Below are 25,958 nucleotides of genomic sequence, written 5' to 3' on the forward strand. Positions count from 1 at the left end.
CTCTGGATCTCTCAGGATAAACTCCTGAACCTTTCCAGTTGCTTCTACCATGAGCACCATTTTTCTTTTCCAATATTAGTCATCATAAGAAACTGTGCTTCTTTCTGGATTCTAACGAGCAATACTCCACAGAATCTAACATGTTGGAGAGGATGTTAGTAGAATTGGGAGATAGGCTTGAAGTGGGTCTGTGGCTATAACTGAGACAAATGTCTGGGCTGTAACTGAGATGAAGAGGAGGCCACAGCTGGAGAAGCAGTGGGGATTCTTGATACATGTTAGGCCTAAGGTTGGCACTGGATATTACTCAGAATAAGACAAAGGTAGCTGCAAGAGGAAAACAACTATCAGAGACCAACACAGTGGCTACCAGGGACTTGCTTTGCTTTGTCTGAAGAGGAATTTTTAGAAGAACAGAATCCATTTCTGTTGCAAATGTTCTCTAGAGCTTTTCAGGTAATTTGATAGGCAGTAGGAACTATGCAGCTACCCTGATTACCCCTCAGTGGTTCAGGAGTATTGGGGTAGGTGTATTTCTGCACCTCAAGTTATGCTACAATATTAAGAGTATTCAGTTTATAGCCTGGTCTCAATTATTTTAGAAATTAGACCTTCTTTTGATTTCCTCCAGCCCTATCTGGAAGTTCACCTTCTTCAGGACTCAAATCTTTAGGTTATCCTGCACATTGTGTCTACACAGAGAGAGGCTTCCATCTTCTATATTGCTGGTTGCAGAATTTTCATTGAGTCAAGTCTTGATATATGGAGAGAAAGATGGCATTGTGATGAACACAGCATGGGAATGTTGAAAAGGACAAGTCTTTTACATATATCTGCCACAAGAATGCCGAAATGGGCAATTGTGAGTAGTCTGTGGCTGATAATATTAGAACAGCTGAGGCCAACAAATCTAGACATTTTGGAGATAAGCTCTTTCAGACATTGTTCAGTAGAACAAGAATCATATAAGTTTGGGTCAGACTTCGTATGGTATATGGTAGTTGTGGTAGGCATAGTAGTGAACACCAAAGATGTCTGCTTCTTAATTCCTGGAACCTGTGAGTATGTTATCTTCCATGGAAAAAGAACTAATGGTATAAGATGGAATTAGGTTTGCTAAGCAACGGACCTTAAAATATAGAGATCAACTGTGATTATTTAGTTGGGACCAACATAGTCACAGGGCTCTTAAATGGGGAAGATGGAGGCAGAAGAGTCAGGATTAGAAATATGTGACTTTAGAAAGACTCAAACGTCCCTTGCTGGCTTTGAAGGTGGAAAGGGACCACAAGCCAAGGAATGCAGGAAGCCTCTCATCCCAGAAGCTGGGAAGAGAAAGAAAGCAAACTGTCCCTTAGGACCTCCAGAAACGAGGTAGCCCTGCTGGTACCTAAATTGTAGCATACTGAGAACCATTTCATCTTTCTGTAAGATACCAAATCTGTGTCATTTTAAGCCATTAAGTTTGTGGTAATTTTTTACAGCAGCCATAGAAACACAGTGTTAGTGAAAGAGAGAGGGTTGGTGGTGGAGGAAGACAAGCAAATGTATCAGCTGTATTCTTGGGGTGGTTGAGACTGATGATAAATTAATATCCTTAGAGAATGTGGGATCATCTGAGGACTTTCTTATCTTGCTTCTGTGTGGAACAAGAAGGCAAAGAAAGTGGAACCAAACTGTCACTCTTTTCTCCCTAGGCAAGCTACAGAGCTTTATTACCTGTGAATTATGTGACTTTCTACATTGGGTTCATGGACTCCGTGTTATTTATTTGTAAAGATAGTAAACATACTTTATATTGCACCTTCTTTGTAAAACTCAAAGAAGTGCTTTATGCACATGTTTCTCTATTGAGATTCCAGTCAGGAGCCCTCTGCTGAGGACAGCTGCAGAATCAATGACCTATATAGGTATGTGTATGCTCTGACAGATAGGATTCTGCTCCCTAAGGTCAGAGTTCAGTATTTAGCATCTGATCGGAGGCTTTCAGACAGTCAGCCTTCCTCTCCACATCATCACAAAGACAGAGGTCAGGTCTAGAGGTGCCTCATGTAGAAAACAGAGTGCTGAACAATTGTGTGATTCTGCTTCTCCACAAGTATGCTGCACTCTCTTAACAATCCACTCCACAGACACTGTATCACAGTGTTTCAACCTCATCTTGAAATTTTTTACAACACCAAGATAGAATTGCCCATGAGGTTTAGATAGAAGATTCAGTAATCACTTTAATCACTGTCTTGTCCAGCCTACTCTCCTAGTAGAAAATACTTCCTATTTATACTGAGATGTTCCATCTCACATGTCTGTTGATTTAGTAGAACTGGAAGAAAAACATGAAAGTAAAAACAAGAACAATAAAATATAGTCAACCTTCATTGGTGGGCAAATCCAGAATTTTTAAAAAATCTTATTTCTATCCCCTTTTTCTAAACATTGATTGACCTGGAGGGAGTACATAAACCAAAAAGAGTCTCACGCTCCACAAGAAGAAAAAGAAACAGAAAATGTCCTAGAAGGTTGAGTTTGAACTCATTCATGGGTACTACAGCTGTTCAGTAAATGAAAGTTTTTCTATATTTTATACAGCACACTGCTATCTCGGGCCACTGGGCCCTGAGCATGTGCTCTATGGCCTACAGAGCCATGAGGGTCTTGAGTGTAAAGAGGGTGAAGAGGAGACAAAAAGAAGGTGCATCCCCAATCCCATCCACACCAACCAACCAAGCAGATCCAACCACATATCCTGGGCTACCATATTTCTCCATCCTTTTCTTGGCCTCACTAATTTCTAACCCTAACCATTTAGAAATGTCATGTATACTTCAGTACATTTTCTATATTTTTGTCAAATAAAACCAGATATTAAGTTGGTCTAGCTTTATTCCTTTGAGTTCTCAGCTTTGAAATGACCAATTTCATAACCTTGAAAGCCTGGAGTTTTCCCAGAAATGTTTGCTTATTCTCTGATCATTATAATTTTAGGATCTTCCCTATTCTTAACTATAGCCTCACAATATAAACTGGTCCTGTCTTTGATCAACCCTGACATAGAACTAAGCAACTTTTCAAGTTTACCTATAATAATCTACTTAAACCAAAAAGCATATATAGTCTCTATTAAATATCTTGCAAGAGTGCAAAATAATTGAGAAAAATGTTATCATACCCTATGGCAAATAATTTGCCCACCTCTCTTAATCGCTAGTCCTCTTTGTCTCTTGTAGGCTACTATGCCCCTGAGGTCTATTGTGTCTCTTCCTGAAGGCAAACTTCCCAACCTGCTGATGCTTCACTTTCAGGTCTCCCTAACATTTTAATTTTTTCCCTGTTCTCACACTGAGCTATTCAATTCTCACATAGAGAATTGGCATCACATCCCTATGCCAAGCTGCATACCTAAACCCATCTTGATGTAGAGAGTGGCTGAGAACCTCTCCTTAGCAAAATTCAGTCTCTAATGGGAGCATGTGAAGTTACATAGAGCAGGATGCATGGTAGTGTTGAATTACATCAAAGTTTATTCCTCTGTGAATCTTTTCCCTATTTTTCTCTTCTATTCTCTAAATTTTTGGTTTAACTCAAGCCACTATTGGTGGTTTTAAAAATACCTAATGTTTTAAAGCATAATTAAAGAGGAGATTTACTTGATGATATATATTGATATAGATGTAGGCAGGTAGGTGTGAAAGAATATTCCCATGAGTATTTCTCCCTGTATGATGTATGCCTGTGAAAGTTACAATATGGACAGCTTCATCGCTGAGATTAGAAATTGCTGAAGTCAAGCACTACACGATTTACTTGCTTTGATTCCTTCAATTCTCTTCTGATTCTAAAGCAACAGTCCTGGCCCAGAAAATCAAACCTTTCTCATTCATATTATGAAGATTTAGCAGACTTGTCAGCGTTTTTCTTTGCCTGGCTTCTTCTGTAACAACAACTTCTCCTTTGTCAGGTAACCCCTTAAAAACTTGGAATGTAAGTCATGCCTCCTTCCCTTATTTACTCTACCTTCAATGCAGAGAGTCCTTCTGTGTGGAAAATTTTCTCTGAAAAATTTCTGGCATGTGTGGTACTGCCATATCTTTAATGTCATTTATGATTCTGACCCTGGCTGGCTCTAAAAGTCTCAACACTTCTATATGTAAAAATACTCTTTCCAGTTTGAACAAAGGTATGCTTCAAATACACACTATCAAGGTGATATAAGGGGCTATAAAAGTAGTCCATCAACTTTATTCTTCAAAAATGTCAATATCGTAAAAGGCAAAGAAAGCCTGGAGAACCTTTACAAATTAAAGGAGTCTAGAGGCACATGATAACTAAATATATTATGTGACGATAGACTAGAATCTATGACTATAGATTATAATTCATAGCCAATAAAATATGTAGTAGAAGAAATTCAGTGCTATAAAGGGTACTCCAGGATTAATTGAAATGTGACTGGCAGATTTGATAAAATTCTGTATAAATATTCCATATAAAAACTTGATAATTATACTATGGGTACAAGTCTATATTTTAGAAAACATCCTCTAAATTATTTAATGCTTAAGGGCGATGATGTATTCAACTTACTCTCAAATGTTCAGGAAAACCTATAACATGCGTATTATATAAAGAGAGCAGAGAACAAAAATATTATAATTAGGTAAATCTGGGTAAAGGTATAGAGGACAATCCTAACTATTCTTGTAACTTTCTGTAAGTTTGGAACAACTTGTAATTTAAAAAATTTGTGTATTTGATTTTACCTCTATTTTAAGATTCTATTCATTTATCACAAAGTCACCAGTGCCCACAATTTCCAGAATTGTGCTATTTCAACTTTAAATCAGCTGTATCAGATCCAGTCCCAGGAAAAAATAGTATATACTTATGAAAACTGAGGTTTTAACATTTCAACCAGGTTATTCAAAAATACCAAAAAAGAGCAAAAATCAATACGTGCAACTTACAAGAATACAAAATAAATAGAAAAGTAAAAAGAATCACGTTTCCAACCTATAGGGTTCAAATCCAAAGATTCTAAGTGTAGATTTGGAGTCCAACAAAACTAAGTCCAAATCTTTGTTTTGATATTTACAAGTTGTGCAACTTGAACATTTTAGTTCTTTAATATTTGGTTTCCTTATCTGTAATGTAATGATAAAAGTCCCCAGTATATGAAAAAATATATATGCAGGCAGATGATGGAGATTTATGATGAAAAGGAAATAAGGAGGAAAAACTAGCATTATCAAAAAAGAAAACATAATATCCAGTCACTATGGTTACAGCAACGTGGTACCAATACAGCACTAAACCAAAAACTAAGTAGAAACAGAATAGTGTCCTCAAATTCATCCCAATAACCAGACAATTTATCTTTGATACAGGAAGCCATTTACATAATTAGGAAAGAGATTGATTCAACATATTCTATTGAGACAAATGAGTAGCTGAGGAGAAATGAATTTTCAGAATGATGGAAAACTAGTGGCTCAGATGGGTACTGACCTGACCTTTCCCCAGTAGGAAACTGGATGCTTCTATCATTTCCATAAATTTTTCTGAATGAATGACAAAAACAGCAAGTGTAAAATATAAAAATAACTCAGTTTCCATATCCAGCAGATGAGGTCATCATTCAAGACTGAACATCAAGGGAACATCAGTTAGAAGCTTTTTGTCTCCTTATGAACCAAGTGGCCACCTCTTTTGAAAATATTGTTTGTGTATTTCTGTTTATGTGCTGTTTTTTCTCCTTAATCTGTAAGCACTCAAGAACCTGTAGAAGACATGAAAATATCAAGAAACTCAAAGATTTAAATGTGGACAAGGAATGCCGTAAAAAAACCACCAGGGAATATTTCACTATCTTCCCCTCCCTCCCTCCCTCCCTCCCTCCCTCCCTCCCTCCCTCCCTCCCTCCCTTCCTTCCTTCCTTCCTTTCTTCCTTCCTTCATTTCCTCCTTCCTTCCTTCCTTTCTTCCTTCCTTCTCTCCCTCCCTTTTCTTTACTTTTCTTCTTTGAAAGATACAGGGTTTCTCTCTGTCACCCAGGTTGCAGTCAGTTGGCGTGATGACAACTCACCTTAGCCTCAAGCTCCTGGGTTTAAGCAATCCTCCCACATCATCCTGAGTAGCTGGGACCAAAGGTGCCCACTACCATACTTGGCTAAGATTTTTGTTTTTTTAAGTTGTAGACACAGGGTCTTGCTTTGTTGCCCAGGCTGGTCTCAAACTCCTGGCTTCAAGTGATCCTACTGCTTTGCCTTCCCAAAATGTTGGAATTATGGCTGTTGAGCCATTGACCCTAGGCTTCTTTTCCCTTAATAATCTCAGAATGGGAAAGTCTGTCCAAGTATTTTCCCGATCTATTACTGAAGTGACTGAAAAATGCAGGAAAAAACACTCCCATTTCTCCCATCTCTGACCCCTGGCCACCCAGTCCCTCTACTCTAAGACCACCAACTATCCTGATGTTTGAATACAATTTGAAGTTGTCTATGCATATAGAATAACAGAGGGACATGGAGCACTTAACATTTAACATTAATGTTAACAGACTACAAATTGTTCTTCTTCTTACTTTTCAGAAAAGATATCTGAAGTTCTATATCAACAAAATAAAATTACTTAGTTCTTTATATATCATAGTTTTCCATTGTATCACTCTGCATAACTTACTTAACCAGGAATGATTGACGTGTATTTTTCTTCTTTCCAATGTTTTGCTATCACTAAGATGCTTTGATGACATTCTTCAATTCATATCAATGAGTATATATTTTGAGTAAATCTTTAGAAACTTTATAAACATTCTAGTTTTTAAAATTATTGAAAAATTTATCTTAAGGATATTGAAATCTTTTATCCTCCACACCAATCAAAGGTGAGTGTTCCTGCTTCTCCGATACCCCCAGGAAGCTGTAGATTTACTAAACGACTTTTTTATCTTTGTCAGTCGGGCAGTTGAAATGACAATTTGTAACTTTAAATGGTATTTTAAAAAATATTTTAAGTCAGATTGAACATTTTTTCAAAAATTTTAAAATTGCTTTCCTTTGAACTATGTTTGGTTGTTACTTATATTTATTCTACCTGAATTTTAATATTTTTTGTCTTAGAACAGTCTTTTGTATATTAATAATATGAGCCATTTGTCTATAGTATTAGATAGAAAATATTTTTCCTAACCTAATTTGTTTGCTGTCTTCGGTCATATTTATTGGGTTTGTGGGTGTGTGCACATATGTGCACATGCTCATAAGCATAAGTGTATTTATTGCTCTTCTTAAAAGTATTTTGGGTTTTTTTTTTTTGAGGTGCTGCTTTTTTTTTTTTTTTTTTAATTTGAGACAAAGTCTCACTCTGTTGCCCAGCCTGGAGTGCAGTGGTGCAGTCTTGGCTTACTGCAACCTCTGCCTCCAGGGTTCAAGCGATTTTCCTGTCTCAACCTCCCAAGTAGCTGGGACTACAGGCATGTGACTCCATGCTCAGCTAATTTTGTATTTTTAGTAGAGATGGGGTTTCACCATATTGGCCAGGCTGGTTTCAAACTCCTGACCTCAAGTGATCCATCCACCTCGGCCTCCCAAAGTGCTGGGATTACAGGTGTGAGATACGACGCCTGGCTAAGGTGCTACTTCTTAAATTGTTTAATTAATGACTGATCAGAAAATCAGATAGTTCAAGACAATTCTCTTTGCTTTGCTTTGCTTTGCTTTTACTTTTTAGAAGTAAGGTTTTGCTCTGTTGCTCAGACTGGAGTGCACTGGTGCCATAATAGCTCACTGTAACCTTGAACTCAAGGGCTCAAATGCCCTTCCCAGCCTTTCAAAAAGCTGAGACTACAGGTGAGTGTCACCTCACTCAGCTAATTTGATTAATTAATTAATTAATTAATTAATTTTCTGTATTGGAAGGATCTCCCCATGTTAATTAGGATAGTCTCAAACTACTGACCTCAAATGATTCTACCGACTTGGCCTCCCAAAGGGTTGGAGTTAAAGGCATGAGCCACCATCTTCAGTCCAGAACAGCTTTCAAGTTCACATGGAACAAAATTTCAGGGTTTTTTTTTTTTTTTTTTTTTTTTTTTTGGGTAAATAAAAGGAGAACTAAAGCAAAACTATGTTCTATTGTTTTTATTTATTTATTTATTTATTTTGGAGACAGGGTCTCCCTGTGCCACCCAGGCTGGAATGCAGCAGAGCAATCATAGCTCACTGTAGCCTTGAAACCTGGGCTCGAGCAATCCTTCTGTCTCAGCCTCCCAAGTAGCTAGGACAATAGGTGTGCACCACCACCCCAGAGTAATTTTAAATTTTTTGTAGAGACAGGGTCTCACTATATTGCTCACTCTAGTCTTGAACTTTTGACCTTAAGCAATCCCAAAGTGCTGGGATTACAAATGTGAGTCACGGTGCCCAGCCTATATCCTCTTTCAGACTGAACATATTGTACTGATGTTTTGTTAAGATTTGTTTTGCATTAGCAAAATGCTTAGATTCTATCAATGCTGTTAACTTCTGAATCATGTTTCCATTCAACAAAGGAAAGATTAATTGGAGGCTTATATTCTGTAATTTCCACCATTTGTATTAGAAAAATGTATAAAGAACAAATTTAACTTAATCAGAAATATTCCAAACTGTCTACCTATTTTAATATTTTATTTAATATTTTAATTAGCTCACTTTGTAAAAATATTGGCTACTTAGGACATAAAATATTCTTGTAGGGATGTAATTAGATTTTAGTGCTGCTCATTTTTATTCATTAGCAAAGAGGACTTCATTTGAATTTTTATTGGTGAGTTAACTGAGTTAATCTATGGCATATCCAGTAGCCAGACCAACATCATCATTTAAACATGCCTGGATGTATGTTTATTTACAGTGCAGGTTCTGTTACTTGAAGTATATTCAAAGACAGAATTATAGTTTGAAGAAAGTGTTAAGGAAAGTGATTTATTTAGTAACCAGCTCTATACCAAAAGCTTTGCAAATGCTCTCTCCTTCTGTACCTCTCTCTGACATTCTCTTCTCTTTTATCTTTTGCTTTCTCTGTATATTCTCTTTTCTGTGGGAGGAATTACAAGAGAATTAATCAGAATTTACTGTTGGAAGAAGGTGAGAAAACACAAATTTAGTTTTTATATTTTGTAGGACCATGCTATTTACATTTTTCTGCATAAATATATATTCTTTTCATTTATTTCTAGAAAATATGTTAACAGTGGATTTTCCAGCAAGGAGATTATCCATCCTCTCCTCGATTTTTATTCTATAGTAGGGAGAACACAACAACAGAAAATATGTGTTCTTGCAAAAATATTTAAAATTCTGGATCCCATGCCATCATGGTCCATGTGGCATTTGTCTCAGTAGACAAGGTTTGAGGAAAGTGGTTTATTTGGGAGGTGATCCCAGAGGCACTGGCAGAGAAGCAGGGGAGTGAGAGAGAAGGAAAGTGCATTGTTTCTCCAATTCACTGGATTTTCATCCCCACTAGGATGAAGCTGTGAGTCAGTGTGGCACATGTGCCTCAGGGTCATCCCACAGGAGGGTTCACTGGCAGGGTGGGGGCGGGGGATGCGGGGAGCTGCTCCCAAGGAGTGTTAACTCTCTGGCCTTTCAAACCTGCCAGGAGTCTGGGGAGAGCAGGCTCTGGCAGCCAGAGAGAATCCTCAGAGAGCAGAAAGTCAGTTGTGCGTGACAATCATAATGCCTTAGTGGGTACAGGCAGCAAGCTTCAAATCAGCTTCAAGTTCTCTGGCATGTACCCAGAGCAGTGAGCGCTGCATCATAGCTTCCTGTGGTCTGAGGTTTTCACGGCGACTTTTCTCTCTACTGCCCTCATCTGGCCACTATTGACTGTTAGGGGCTGCTCAGGACGTTGAGGACAGATCCTCTGGAAAAGAGTAACTCCTCTGAGGCCGGCTTAGGAGACAGATGAACCTCACTTCCCCTGTGTAGCATTCATTCGTGTTTGCCTACGCAGAGGAGTCCGGCTTCTAAAAAACCCCATAGTTTTTATTGGGGGATGCTCCATCCTCACGCAGTCTCAGTTTATGTGAATCAGGATGGACACATGCGGATTTAAATCAGGACAGTTTGAATAATGGCAAGTTAAGTCCTAAGGTCTTTGTTAAGAATACGAGAAAAGGTGTCCATGTCTTTGTTCTTGAGCTGAAGTTGGAAAGATTTTGCCTTTGGTGTCTCTGTTTGCCACTGGGTGACCACAGGGAGAGACTCTCTGAGTGTGGGTTAGCACAGTAAAAGAGAGCTGCGTTCGAGAGAGAGGTAAGGTCCTGAGCCATCATTTGGGGGTGTCACCTTTATTCCAGGCTTGCTTAAATGCCACACCTACCCCTGGGTTTCTTTAATCTCAATAGATAAATCAGTTTAAGTAACTCATTTTGTTCATTTGTGTAGAAAAGTTTCTAAAATGTAGCATTAGGTGATCAGATCATTTCTGAATAAGGGTAAGGAGATATGAGAAAGACTGAAAACAGTACCAACCCAATAATGGCTGTGTTGAGAAACAGCAATGTCAAGGAATTAGAGACCGGACAGACAAGTCAAGTCCTCGTTTCGGAAAGATCTGGAAAACACGAGAGGGGAACAAGGAATGTAGGGTTTCTGCTTCAGGAAATAAGCCTGTCAGTTACTTAAACAAGGCTACAACACAGGACCCTCAAGAGAAGAAATGCTACAAAAACTGACCTGCTAAACCCAAGGATGTCAGCAACATAGATCTTGTTTTCTGTTGAGCCCCTCTTTCTGGTTTTCTTGTCATCCTCCCCTTTTCTGCTCTCCAGAACATTGTTTACCAGGCTATGGGGATGGGCAGAATGCATGTAGTTCATTAATATTATTGCTGGATTCTGTATTTATGAATTCTTCTACTCTCCAAAATTGATACATAATCGCCAAATTGACACAGCACTTTTACAGTCACTGGAGATGTGAAAAGTGCAGTGAAAAATTTGTTACCAGAAGTGCACATTCCCAACTGAGATCAACTCTTCCATTTTGTTTCAGCTCTCATTCTGTAAACAAGTTTTCTTTTAGTGGTCAATTTAGTGCCACGTTTTTCCCATTTTTGACTTTCTGTTGATGATTTTGTCATTTAAAATGGCCCCCAACCAGAGTGCTAAAGTGCTATGTGGTGTCCCTAAGAGTAAGAAGGCTGTGATGTGTCTTAGGGAGAAAATGTGTGTATGATAAGCTTCATTCAGATACAAGCTATAGTGCTATTGGCCACGAGCTCAGTGTTAATGCATCAACGGTATCTTACATAAGTTTTCTGTAAATAGAAACATGTGAAGCAAGGTTATATATTTATCAGTTGAAAATGTCGGCCAGGCATGGTGGCTCACGCCTGTAATCCCAGCATTTTGGAAGGTCAAGGCGGGTGGATCACCTGAAGTCAGGGATTCGAGACCAGCCTGGCCAATATGTTGAAACCCCATCTCTACTAAAAATACAATAATTAGCCAGGCGTGGTGGCGTGTACCTGTAATCCCAGCTACTGGGGAGGCTGAGGCAGGAGAATCACTTAAATCAAGGAGGCAGAGGTTGCAGTGAGCTGAGTTTGTGCCATTGCACTCCAGCCTGGGCAACAGAGTGAAACACCACCACCCCACCTCCATCCCCCCCAAAAAAACAGAAAAAGAAAAAACAAAATGTCATGACCAGAGGTTTGTAGAAATTTCACCCCGAAGCAATGGTTCTGTCTTTGCTAATTACATTTTTTAGAATGGCTTTATATAGCATAACTACTACAAATAATGAGAATCAACGGTGTCTTTGTTCCTTTATTGTTTTAACTTGTGTCATTGTTCAAAGTGCACTTGCCTGGATTCAGACCAATCTGCATCCCCATAGACATCTGCTCATATGTTACTCTATGCACCTCACTTTCCTACCAATATGAATAATGATACCAACGTGATAGATTTGTTTTGAGGATTAATGTTAGTTAACGTAAAGTGCTTATTTCAGTGCCTTGCAGTATAAAAAATGCTCAGAACATTATTTGCAGGTGATGCCTTTTTAATTCTAGCACACAAGTGGAAATGCTCATTATATTTTTGCTTAATCAGATTTCAGGTAGATCAACCTAGAAGTGGTGCCCCAAGGCGGCTGCTGTTCTCATATCTCTTTCGGCTTCTTAAAGGGAAGCTATTTTTTTTTAATGGAGAATTTGGGTGCACTTCTCCTGCATCCTGAATATTTTATACTTTTATCAGGTTTCTCAACTTCTTCTGACAGATTTAACTTGACACCGCTCCCCTTACCTCCCTGCTCAGAGCTGTGGGCTATCACAACTGTCATCACTCGGCAGCTTAGCTTGCTGTCCCGGCCTGTTTTTTAAGGAGTAGTTCAATGAGACTGCAGTGAACTTTTCAGTTTTAGAAAAATCACTAAGTTTTCTTACACGGCAAAAGTAATTTTTTTAAATAAAATGTTTAGTAGTCATCTAGGAAATCCTAAACAAAATCAGGGTGACACAAACATCTGCCTATTTTGTTTGGAAACTTCTTGTCTCTTAGACTTTAATTTTAAAGAGGCCTCTAGTCATATCTCAGGCTGCCTGTGGGTAGCACATTCTCTTTAACCAACAATACTGAGTATCAAATTATTATGCTTCTGTCATCCCCCCTCAGAGGCAGGGCCTCTAAGATGGGCAAAAACTTGAGGTTTTGTGACCCCTTTGTGTATTAATGCCTATTTTGCTTTTTATTTGAAGAAGGACAAAGACAAAAAGGCTTGGATTTTGCCTCCCATGTGTTTTCTGAAAACAGCTTGATTGGAAGTGAGGTGAAGTTTGTCTTAGGGGTCTTCTCTATGCATTCCTGCTCCATTTCTGTGGCTCCTCTCCTGTAGCCCTCCCTGCTGAGGAATTTGGAGGCATCCTTGTCTCAGGTTTACCTGTAGGCCGGTATCTTTCCCTGACACTCCTATCACCCCTACTGAACAGAAGCTGTCTCCTCTGTTCCATGACCCTAGGGTCCTGTTTCCCATCCCCCCATTTTTCATAATATTTTTCTTCAGCTTTATTGAGATATAACTGAAGACAATAAAAAATGCATCTATTTAAGGTATACAAGGTGATGTCTTGATATATGTATACATTGTGAAATGATTGCCATAATCAAGCTAATTAACATAACCATCACTTTGTATAGATACCATTTGTGTGTGCCTGTGTGTGTGTGTGGTGAGAACACTTAAGAACCACTCTCTTAGCAAATTTCAAGTATACAATACATTTTATCAGCTATGGTCACCCTCCTGTACATTAGATCTCTAAAACTTATTCATCCTGTATAACTGATAGTTTATTTTCTTTGATCACCATTCTTTGATCTCCTCAATCCCCCACCCTCCCCTTAGCCACCCTTTTACTCTTGCTTCTATGAATTTGACTTATTTAGATATCACATATAAATGACATAATGCAGTATTTAACTTTCTGTGCCTGGCTTATTTCATTTAAAATAATGAACTCAAGTTTCATCCATTTTGGTGAAAGTAACAGGATTTCTTTCTTTCTTGAGGTTGGAAAATATTTCATCATGTGGGTAAGGGTGTGTGTGTGTGTGTGTGTGTGTGTGTATACATATGCATATATATATATGTACACATCGACATTTACATGTATATATATTTACATATACACACAAAATATATACATGTGTCTAATAAATATTATCAATGTATCAGTTCCTGAACATTTAGGTTGTTTTCATACCTTGGCTATTGTGAAAAATGCTGTAATGAACATGGGAGTGCAGGTATCTCTTCCACACACTGATTTCACTTATTTTGTAAATATACTCAGGTGTTGCAGGAAGTCAGGGACCCCGAATGGAGGAACCGGCTGAAGCCATGGCAGAAGAACATAAATTGTGAAGATTTCATGGACATTTATTAGTCCCCCAAATTAATACTTTTATAATTTCTTATGCCTGTCTTTACTGCAATCCCCCAACATAAATTGTGAAGATTTCATGGACATGTAATCTTTACTTTAATCTCTTAATCCCATCATCTTCGTAAACTGAGGAGGATGTATGTTGCCTCAGGACCCTTTGACAATTGCGTTAATTGCACAAATTGTTTGTAAAGCATGTGTGTTTGAACAATATGAAATCTGGGCACCTTGAAGAAAGAACAGGATAACAGTAATCTTCAGGGAACAAGGGAGATAACACTTGGAGTCTGACCTCCGGTGAGCCGGACAGAACAGAGTCATTGTTTTCTTCTTTCAAAGGCAAATATGAGAACTATCGCTGAATTCTTTTTCCCAGCAAGGAACATCCCTAAGAAAGAGAATGTGCCCTGAGGGTAGGTCTATAGATGGCCCCCTTGAGGCAGCCGCCTTTTATGGTCGAAGCCAATGGGATGAAATAAGCCCCAGTCTCTTGTAGTGCTCCCAGGCTTATTAGGATGATGGAATTCCTGCCTAATAAATTTCGGTCAGACAGGTTGTCAGCTCTCAAACCCTGCCTCCTGATAAGATGTTATCAATGACAATGCATGCCCAAAACTTCATTAGCAATTTTAATTTCACCCCATCCTGTGGTCCTGTGATCTCGCCCTGCCTCCACTTGCTTTGTGATATTTTATTACCTTGTGAAGTATGTGATCTCTGTGACCCACACCCTATTTGTACACTCCCACCCCTATTGAAAGTTGCTAATAAAAACTTGCTGATTTTATAGCTCAGGGAGCATCACAGAACCTGCCAACATGTGATGTCTCCCCCAGACACCCAACTTTAAAGTTTCTCTCTCTTGTACTCTTTCTCTCTATTTCTCAAACCAGCTGAGTCACTTAGGGAAATAGAAAAGAACCCACAATAAATGTCGGGGGTGGGGTTTTCCCCAATACTCAGGAGTGGGATTGCTAGTAGTTCTATTTTTAATTTTTTGAGGAATTGTTCATAACTACTGTACTAATTTACATTCCAACCTACAATGCACAAGGGTTCCCTTTCCTCCACATCCCTAACAACATTGGCTATCTTTTGACTTTTTGGTAATAGCCACCCTAACTTGCATGTGATGATAATCTCATTGTGGTTTCAGTTTGCATTTTTAGGGTCCTGCTCTTGTTGCCTAATGCGTCCACTTAATTCATGCCAGTTTTCGTGGTAATGGACATGAACGGGTTTAATGTGTTATCCCATCTGTCAACTTTGCATCTCATTAGGGCCTTTAAGGCTAAACTAATATAATTAACTAATGTGGTAAATTTTAAAACTATTTACAAAATAGTAAATGAAATGTTTTTGCCCTGTCTGGAGAAGGGTGGTTCCCTCCTCTGTCCCATACCAGGTTTCTGTTACACAGCAAAATGTGTAGTAACAGTGATACGGTTTGGCTGTGTCCTCACCAAAATCTCATCTTGAATTGTAGCTCCTATAATTCTTATGTGTTGTGGGAAAGATGTGGTGGGAAGTAATTGAATCATGGGGCTTCCATTATTTGTATTCAGATAAGGCTTCCATTATTTGTATTCAGATATATATTTGTCTGATTCTAAATCCGTTGTCTGTCTTCCTCAGTTGAGTGTAGGCTCTCTGAAGATAGGAACCAAGTTTTGTAGACCTAGCAAAATGCCAGAAAATACAATCAGTATTTATTCCATAAATAGATGTTAAATGATGTAATGGAGGCCAGGTCACCAGATTTCTGTCCTCAGTGGTGCTACTTGGAGTAAAGAGAAGATCATCTGGATTATTGTTGGGGTCTTTGCATCATTTGCTACTTAACATCTAAATCAGTGATTGCCAACTTGGAACAATTTTGCATCTCTCCATGGGGAACTTTCTGGAATATCTGAAAAATCTTCGGCTGTCACAATTCAGAGGGTTGGGGAGTCTTATTAAAGATGTGTAAAATGCACAGGACAGCCCCTCACAGCAAAGAATTATCCAGCCCCAAATATCAGGGCCAGTGTTAACAAACCTTGACCTAAATGTGCTGTCTCCTCTTTCTCTTGAATTCTTGTTCCCCGAATACATTCATTACTCCCCCTGTAAACTCTCCCAGATGAGTTTTAATTAAGTTACTGAAAAGTGCTCAGGGCCATACCTAGAGCTCTTAGAATGCATTCATACAGAAAGAGCCAGATTTGAGAATTGGTTTTCTTAAACCAAGATAGAATAATGAATTGTTCACCTCTCAAAAAAATCTGTCAGGAAGCACGTAAAAGGAGACATTTATGGGGCCAGACCTTTATTTAGAGTCCCAAGCCATTTGAAACTGGCAATGAGGTTATAAAAAGGAAGCCTAGAAATTACATAAAAAAGGAAGCTTAGCTTCTGCCAACGATTAAGAAATTTATAGCTTCTTTGTAAGCTTGATCTTAATACTGCCAGGCAGTATAAATGTCTCCACCTCACAGACTGGGGTTCCTATTAACTAACAGTAAATCTAACATGTCTTCCTCTTAGAAAGAATATCACATATTTTTACAGGGAGTTCTCAAGGAAATTTGAAGAGCTTCCAGCCCATCTCATTAGCTCACATGCAAAGAAATAAAGCTAAATATGAAAGCTCAAGTATATGGCTTCACTACAGTGAGAGTTGCCCAACATCTGACATCATCGTGTATACATGTATGCATGCACACATACACACACTGCAATTCATAGTGAGTATATATAACAGTCCAAAATGTAGAATGGGGAAAAATCATACCACAGTTGACCCTTGAACAGCATGATTTTAAGCTATGCTGCTCCACTTGTATATGGATTTTTTTCAATAAACCTAGAACAATTTTTGGAGATTGTGACAATTTAAATAAACTTGCAGATGAACTATGTAGTCTAGAAATATTGAAAAATTCAGAAAAAGTTAGATATGTCATGAATATATAAGATGTATGTATAAGACACTAGTCTATTTTGTCATTTACTGTCATTAAATATATACAAATTTATTATATAAAGTTAAAATTTATCAAACTTATACATACACAAACCATTCATGGCACCATTCCCCATCAGGACAAAATTGTAAACAAACATAAAAGTGCAGTATTAAATCATCACTGTATAAAATTAACTGTAGTATGTACTGTACTGCTAGAACAAGTTCTCCTGTAGCTATTGCAGTGAGCTCAGAGTTGTGAGTATATACTTAAAACGCCAGATGATGCTAATCGTCTCTGTGTGAGCAACCCTTCTCTCTAGTAAATTGAGCATTTCAGTAAAAGGTGATCTCTCATGGTTCTTGCAATTTTTTTTATTGTGTTTAGTACACTATCATAAACCTTGAATAACACCATGGGACCCATACGAAATGCCACTAGTGATGATGGAAGTGCTCCCAAGAAGCAGAGAAAAGTCATGACATTACAAGAGCAAGCTGAATTGCTTGCTATGCACCACAGATTGAGGTCGGCAGCTGTGGTTGCCCACCATCTCAGACAGATGATTTATCTTGTAAACAGATGACATAAACTTATGGTATCAATAAACACAGTATGGTACTATAAATGTATTTTCTCTTCCTTATGGTTTTCTTAATAACAAATTATTTTCTCTAGTTTACTATATTGTAAAATAAACTATATAATACAATAACATACAAAATGTGTTAATTGACAGTTTATGCTATTGGTAAGGCTTCTAGTCAATAGTAGACTGCTAGTAGTTAAATTTTGGGGGGATCTAAAGTTACATGTGGAATTTTTACTGTGTGGAAGGAGGAGGGTTGGAACCTTTAACCCAGGAGTTGTCCAAGGATCAAGCACACTCACTCTCAAGACTCACATGAGTATTAAATAAATACAGTCGAAAGAACTGCACAGTTGCTTACCCTCCATATCATTCCAGTGATTGGCATTATGTGGACAAGTCTTCCTAATGAGAGCAGGCCTTAATTATGCTTCAAGATGAAGCATTTATCACTATTTACCAAGTAGAAAGTTACTATGTACATTCTATGAAAGCTATTTAGTTACCAGATTTACCATAGTAATCTTAGTAGCTAGAGATCAAACGGTAGTATGATTATGACAATGTTTAAGGGAGTCACTGGATGAAACTTTACTTGAAGAAAATGTAGTCACTAGCAGCAATTCAGCTTATGGAACATTTATTGTGTGTGTCACAGGTTGAGTTCCCAGGAAGCAACAACTCTGAGATAAAGATTAGTGTGCAAGACATCAACTAGGATCAATTCTTCTGAAAAAGAAAAGGAGTTTTGATCAGAGGAAGAAGTTGAGCTGTGATGCAGTCTCAGTAGATGCCTCAGCCAACCCCAAGAAGCCTCTCTAGAGGTGGGATGGCCCTTTGGAGTCTTCACAAGTTAGAGCGAGGGAATGAGCCTATATATGCTGTCATCAGTCACTGATGCAGGTTGTCCTTGGAAGAAGGCATGACCTTGGGAGAGGAAGTTGGCTTCAGCTGAGGCCATCTCCTAAGAGAGACAAAAGAATTGTTAGTGCTCGTCAGCCAGCAGCCAAGGGAATATATCCATCATTTCTTCTTGAAGATGCTCCTCAGAGAATCTACCATTATGTTCCAAAAACTGGGATGAAAAAAAGCATTTGTGTGTGTGTGTCTGTGTATGTGTGTATCTATATGCATATATATGTATATATATAAGCATATGTGTGTATATAGATTTGTATTTCTATAAAACCTAACTCAATTATTAATTATGTAAAAAATCATTTGTAATAAAAACGTATGTAGAGGATTGAGTCAAATCAAATTAGTGCTTTCAGGGCTTGCATATACATTCTTGTTTATCAAGACAATCCCAGTGTAGTAGTTATTACTAGTATTGCCTTCACTTTCAAAAGTGTCCCAGTTTAGACAACAAAGTGAAAGACTACCCTTGGTAGGTCCAGCATTGAGGCTGGCCGGGATCAGTGCACACAAGTTGGATATCAAGTTGGGAAAGCCAAGGCCAGAGGAGGACTCAAGAAGTATAGAAACAAACATAACAATCTAGGGGTTCTCAAAGTCAGATCTCCAGAGAAGCAATGCCAGCACCATCTGGAAATTTGTTTAAAAATGCAAATTATTGGGCCCCACTGCAGAGCTGTTGAATCCAACAATTTTTGGGGAAGGGTATCAGGATTGTGTGTCTTAAGGAATCGTCAGATAATTTCAATACTTTCTCAAGTTTGAGAATCACTGGGATAATTCATAGACTGACTTGGAGAACACGTTTCTGACTAATTTGTTTGTGCTTGGCTATGCTTTTGACTGTAGTCAAGAAGGACTGGTTTCCCAGCAAATGAAGGAGAAATTTCAGGGTGAAATGCAGGTTTTAAGTCTCAAAATTTTCCACAGTGCTGTGACTCATCACACCTAAAAAGTCTTTACAGTTTTTTCCTTCACGTTTGTATTAACTTGGAGAGTCAGCTCTGCCACCTCAAAATCCTGTTTTCTGATGTGGCTTCTGTCAGAGGCCTGCTGTGTGATGATACTTGTTATTAATCTCAGTCTTCTATTCTCTCCTTCTCTCTCTCTCTCTTTCCCTTCCCCTCCCGCATCTCTCCTCTAATTTATTCTAAACCATATTTAAGGTGGAAGTTGTATGACTTCATCCAAGATACGAAACATCTGGATGTCTCTATTTATATGTACAATGGAAGGATTAATACCTATTTTACCTATCCCACAGATTTCTCATGAAGATTAAATAAAATAGCATATGAATAGTTATTTATAAACTGTGCAGTCCTGTGCAATCATAAGATGACAATGTAATAGTATAATTATTACTCGTTTTTTAGCTTTCAGGAAACAAAGTTTTTGCTTGATTAATTTATGTGTGATTTTTATAAAGCAACCTTATTAAAAATAATAGCTTATGTGAATGTTTGGGGTCAGGGAAGAGAAAGATAGGAGAGTAAGAATAACATAGTGCTTCAAAAAAGGCATTTCTTTTCTTGTTTAATAAATACAGTTTTTCCCTCTGTCTGTGAGAAGAGGAGGTAAAACTTTAACAAATATTTAACCTGAAAAGTTGTCTTCCAGTTTTTGTTTCCCTGTGGAATTTAAGAAGAAAACCAGTCTGGATGGGCAAGGATAGACCAATAAAGGACTGAAAAACAATTTCATCATGTTTTTGGAATTGCATGAATGTTAGTGAAACCATCCAAGAAAATGAAACTGATCTCTGTGGACTCCTAAATCGATCTCAGTACTCACCAGTGCATCCACCGAGGCTTACATAGCAGCTTCACAGCATTAACTGAGTCCAAATACAACAGATTCTGGCCCAGTGATGGAAGAGGTAAGGGACAGTTCATTACTGCCGCAAACCAGAACTATAATTCTGACTTTCTCCCCATATTGAGCCATCTGTGAAGGTTTTACAAATTTGTCAACTACGGCACAGTGGCTCTTGCCTATAATCCCAACATTTTATAGGCCAATGCCAGGGAATCACTTAAGCCCAGGAATTTGAGGGCAGACTGGACAACATAGTGAGACCCATTCTCTACCAAAAGTAAAATGAAATAAAACAATTTTTTTAATGTCAGCAAATTATTTGAAACTCCTTTTTGAACAAAGTTAGACTTATTGTTTTACTTCTAACAAAATGGGATTAATGATGTGTGACTGAGACAGGGCATAGAAACATTGAGATGTCACTGTGCTCGCTCTCTCTCTCTCAATACTGTCTCTGGGAGAAGTAGCTGCTATGTGGGAAGCAGGCCTGGAGAGGCACATGTGGCAGGGAACTGAAGCATCTGGCCAACAACCAGTCTAACCTTGAGATGACTGCAGCCCCTGACCAGTTTTAACAGCCACCATGAACCAGAACCATCCACTTAAGCTGCCAGACTTCTGACTCTCCAAAACTGTGTGAGGTTTTTAAGTTTGTTGTTTTAAGCTATTAAGTTTGGTGGATATGTGTTATATAGAAATAGAAAGCTAGCACAAGACATCTTGTCACAACAAAATGATTGTTTATGTTAAAGTCTGTTGTCTTCAACTGAGTCCTAGATGACCAGAGGGGTATTACATGAAGACAATGGAGATGGACACTTGTTTGTACCCAGTTTAAAGTTTTGTGTCTATCCAAAGTATGGCTATTTGAATCTTTAAAACTAGCTTTTTTACTGAGACCTGAAAAAAAAAAAAAAAAAAAAAAAAAAGGATTCTTCTAACTCATGTGTCACAGCCAAAACTTAGGACTGGGAGTTCATAGTTGCATTGCTTCAACCAAGGTTTTAATTTTCTCTTTATATCCTATTATATGGTGGGCATGGTGCTAGGCACTCAGGATCAGGCTGTGAACAAAACAGCTTCTCTCAGTCATTCTGTGTAGGCCATGATGTCTGATTTTCTACTTACTCACTGAATTCCTAGAAATTCTAAAATTATTTGACATAGAATATGTATCACATGCCACCTTCATTTTCTCTAATCCTACCTTATAAGAAAATAGTCTGCAAGAGAGGAGAGAGGCCATATTTGTGTTAGCTAGAGAAAATAAAAGTCAGGTAATAATGGAAAATGCAAAATTGGCTCCATGTAAAATGTCTTTTTTCTGAATAGAGATGAAATCACTTTTACTTGCTTATTTTGTTACAAAAGCAATGTATATTCATCTTAAAAACAGAAATTCAAAATAAAATGTCACATGTAATCACATAGAAAATGGTAATAATTACAAGTTTCTTATTAGTCACTGTCTCCGTATCTTCCTCCTTCTCTCACTGTGTATGCCTGTGTAGTATATGATACACACATTGAGAAGAAGAGGAAGATACAGATAGACAGATGGATAAACAGGTGAGCGTTATTAATTATACGCACACACCTATTCATTTTAGATAAAATATTCTGGTGAATCTTTGCATTCATATAATGCTTTATATTTTCAGTTGCTCAGTAAACAGATGAACTATTAAACCTTTAGAGACAGTTAGCACATCTTATAAGTTTAAATGTTTACCACAGTAACCAACATGTAGCATGGATCTAATAAATGTTGAAAGCATTCTTTCTATTTTATATGGAATAAAATAATTCAAAGAGAAAGAAAAAGGCTTTTTTAAGACATGCAGCTGGTTCTCAATAGGTTTGGAATTGAAAGCCACTGTAATGCTTGTATGGCTTCCTTTTCTCTAAGAAGGCACATCACTCTTGTCTAAGAAGGCACCTCACCATCCTCTGAGAAGGCAAACTGCCATCTAGGAAAACGGATTGGTGAAGAGAATGAGCAAACTCTGAAGATCAGGGTGTAGTTACCTTTGATCTCAGCTTTTCTCTTGTAGGATTGAAAAGCCACACGATTGTTTTACCCAAGATTGTCAAAGACCAGGTCCAGTCATAAGTTGAAGATGGTAGGAGAGAGACCACACCAGTGGAGTCTGCAAAATGTGTGGCTTCTAGAAACTGTGGTGGTTTTCATTACCAAGGTGTTGTCTGCAGATGGTATACAGCAGAAAAACTTTGACTCTTTAATGTTTCCTTTACAAAAAAGCAGTTTCAGAAATCATCTCAGTCATTCATCCACACCAGGCAGAAATTCTGTCAGAACTTGTCACTTTTATTTAAGCAAGGCCCTGACATCGAGCAGCTTTATTCTAATCATGCTCACATTTGATTTGACAGTTTCAGAATATTTTGTGTGTCCATTGTACATGCTCAGATAGATAATTTATCACCAAGCATTTCCCTTTTGGCAACTCTGATAGATTCTCACCTTCTTTTAGCCCAATTTCTGGGAAGCAAAAAAGCCTGTATTAAAAATAACAGTTTTTTAGTTCTCTGGGGATAATGTGAGAAAACATATTACAGAAACAAACACAATTTATTATTAGGAGGGAGAAAAGTCAATGGAAAATATCATAAAAAGACGAAGAGCCCACAGATAATTGAATCCTGAACTTTTAAATTTTCTCTTTAAATCTTATTTTCCCAAATAGATTACATTAACTCAGTCGGTTTTCTTGTAGTTTACACAAACATCCTAACATGTAAATTTACAATTATATTAATAATGATCTGCAAACTGAACCTTTTAAACATATCAAGCATACCTTAAAAAGACTAAAAGTTATAGAACATTATTGAATAATCTGTTTTAACTGGTGATGCACAAAAACATTGCCATAATACTACCATAACTATTTTGTTTTTATTTCTTGAACATGTATTATGGCTCAAACATTCTTCTTGCTTTATGTACATTATTTCATATAATACTTTCATCCACTATGTGAGGCATTATTATCTCTATTTTGCAGCAAAGGAGATTGAGCCTCAGAGCAGTCAAGTTTCTCATTTAAAGTTACTGTAAAGAAAGTTCATCTCAGAAAGATGGCCAACTATGAATTTTCAATGTAGATAGTTAGGTGACTGTACAGCTATTTTTGGAGGTGTAGAGGCACAAATGTGTGTCTCCTTGTGGCCTGGAAGACTGACCAGGACAAATGATACAACAGGACTTTAACCAGAAGCCTTCTCACAAATTCCAACCAGCAACACACTTCAATAAAGAAGGAAAGCTACAAATGGTCAGTGCCTCAGGTATGGCAGCACCCACTTTGCACAGGTTGTTGAAATTAGAGTCCTCTGGCTTTTACATATATCTCTGGAATCTCTAGAGAGATTAAGTGTGTTCAGTCATATACCTGTCTAAAAAAATACTAGGAAGAGATCATTTGTTCTCACCAAATATCCGTGTCCTCCTCTCAGTTAATATTCTCCTTTGCAATTGATTAGTGTTGTGTAACGTGTTCTGGCCAATGACTCTGTGAAGTGATTCATTTCACTTCCAGGCTAAGGCAGTCAGAGAAAAAAGACATTAGTGAACAAATAGACAAAATTCTAATAAGACCTGTAGTTTAGTTAGTCATATTTTACCAGTGTAATTTATTGGTTTTGATAATTGTACTATAGGAGATGTTACCATTAGGGGAAGCTGAGTAGGAGATAAAGGGGAACCCTCTGTACTATTTTTATAACTTTGTTGTAAGTCTGAAATTGGTTCAAAATGAAAAGGTTAAAAACAAATAGTGTGTTTTCTCTATCTTTCTCTTCTCCTGTTTTTTAGCTCCTGAAATTACAAGATGGAGAAAAATCACACTGCCCATGTGAGAATTTAAGTGAATAATAAATAGCACTTTTATGATGCTTTAAGTCTCTGAGATTTGGGAGTTTGTCTGTTGGGGCAACAAATAATTAGATACTAGAGATGATACTATTGGTTCCTTACCCCAGTGCCCCTCCTAAAAGGACCACAATTGTGTTCAGGTTTCCTTTCCCAACATCTATGTGACTGATGAGTTCCCTCGTGTATATGTGATCCAATCCTTACCAAGAAAGCATGAGGAAAGACTCATGCAGGAATACCGGTGCTGTCTTCTCTTCCTCTTTCTCTGGGAATAAAGGTGGTTCTCAACTGAGGACAATTTTGACCTGTCTTCCCACCAAAGGTCTTTTATCACTGTCTAGAGACATTTTGGGCTTCATAACCAAGGGATAATTTGGAAAGGGGCTAATGTATTCTACTGAATAGACATCAGGGATGCTGCTACATATACTACCATGTGCAGGACAGGCCCCATGACAAAGAATTATACAGAATACTGATAGCTCTCAGGTTGAGAAACCTTGCTCTTAATGTTGATGTATCAGGATATGAAATACAGATCTTCTGCTTCCTGTGACAAACAGTTCAAGAATAAAACCAAGATTAAGAATGGCAGAGAGATAAAATAGAGGTCTTTGTTCTTGAAGGCAAAACCAAGTAGTGGAATGAACCAGGCTTGAAATCTGTTCTACCTTAAGCGATCCTGATGTTTGCAGTAATCAGTTTCCTTAATTTTTAAACCTGTGTTTAAACAATATAGTTTTTCATATTTGCAGCAGAATGTGTCTTAATAAAATAATGTAATCAGGTAAATCAGTATTTACTTCATTAAATATCTACGTCTCATGACTTTTGTCACAGATCTCAATTTATAACTCTTATAGTTTGTGATATAGTCACAAAACTAGTAGATAGAAAGGCTGAAACCCAATGTTTCCTTACTCCACAACCTTCGCAAATAACCATCACACTTGATGTTATTTCAAATTTAAAATGCGGTATGACTAATAATATTAGAATAATAGCAGTAATTAGTATTGATGGTATTGGCAGCAGCAACATCAGTATTTACCGTTTCAGACACTGCCAAGCACGACACAAAAATTCTATTTTTAAATTCTAGCTTTAATCTTTTGAGGAAATGAAACTTTTAACAAGTGAGAAATTGCTTCTTAATTGTTCATGGTATAGAAACACTCTCAGTGGACCTACTTGGTTCTCTAAAAAAGATCACCACCAGATTTGGCTGGCACTAATATTCTTGGAGTTCATATAAACAATGCAATTATAGTATTGTACCTCTTTTTTGCTTTCTGGAACTTGCTGGTTTGGATAAGACTCATCTTTCTCATTTGTGAAATGAGGGAGTTAGATAATGTGTACAGTTCCCTTCAGAACTGGGTTACGTAAGAGTAATATTATACTGACCTGTAAGTAATGATTGCTTTTCCTCTGTATGTTCATGATTATGAATGACACCTAGACTGATGGGCACAATCCCTTCCATATTAGGGGTTTACAACTGCAAACCTAGACAGTGGCAGTTGGTCAAGATTTCATATGCGAGTTCGCAAAAATAATGACACAGAATAATAATACATACTCTGCCATGTTAGAATGGACCCAAGGAAGCTAAAGTTCTATGAAGATTTTGACGATTGCCTGAGTCATGCTGAAGTGAAAAACAAAAATGTCATTAAAATCAGTATCTTGGCCAGGTGTGGTGGCACGCTGTAATCCCAGCACTTTGGGAGGCTGAGGCAGGTGGATCATTGAGGTCAGAAGTTTGAGACCAGTCTGGCCAACATGGTGAAACCTTGTCGCTATTAAAAATACAAAAATTAGCTTGGTGTGGTAGCGTGAGTCTGTAA

This window comes from Piliocolobus tephrosceles, chromosome 4 (genome assembly GCF_002776525.5).
Source record: "Piliocolobus tephrosceles isolate RC106 chromosome 4, ASM277652v3, whole genome shotgun sequence".
Lineage (NCBI taxonomy): Eukaryota > Metazoa > Chordata > Mammalia > Primates > Cercopithecidae > Piliocolobus > Piliocolobus tephrosceles.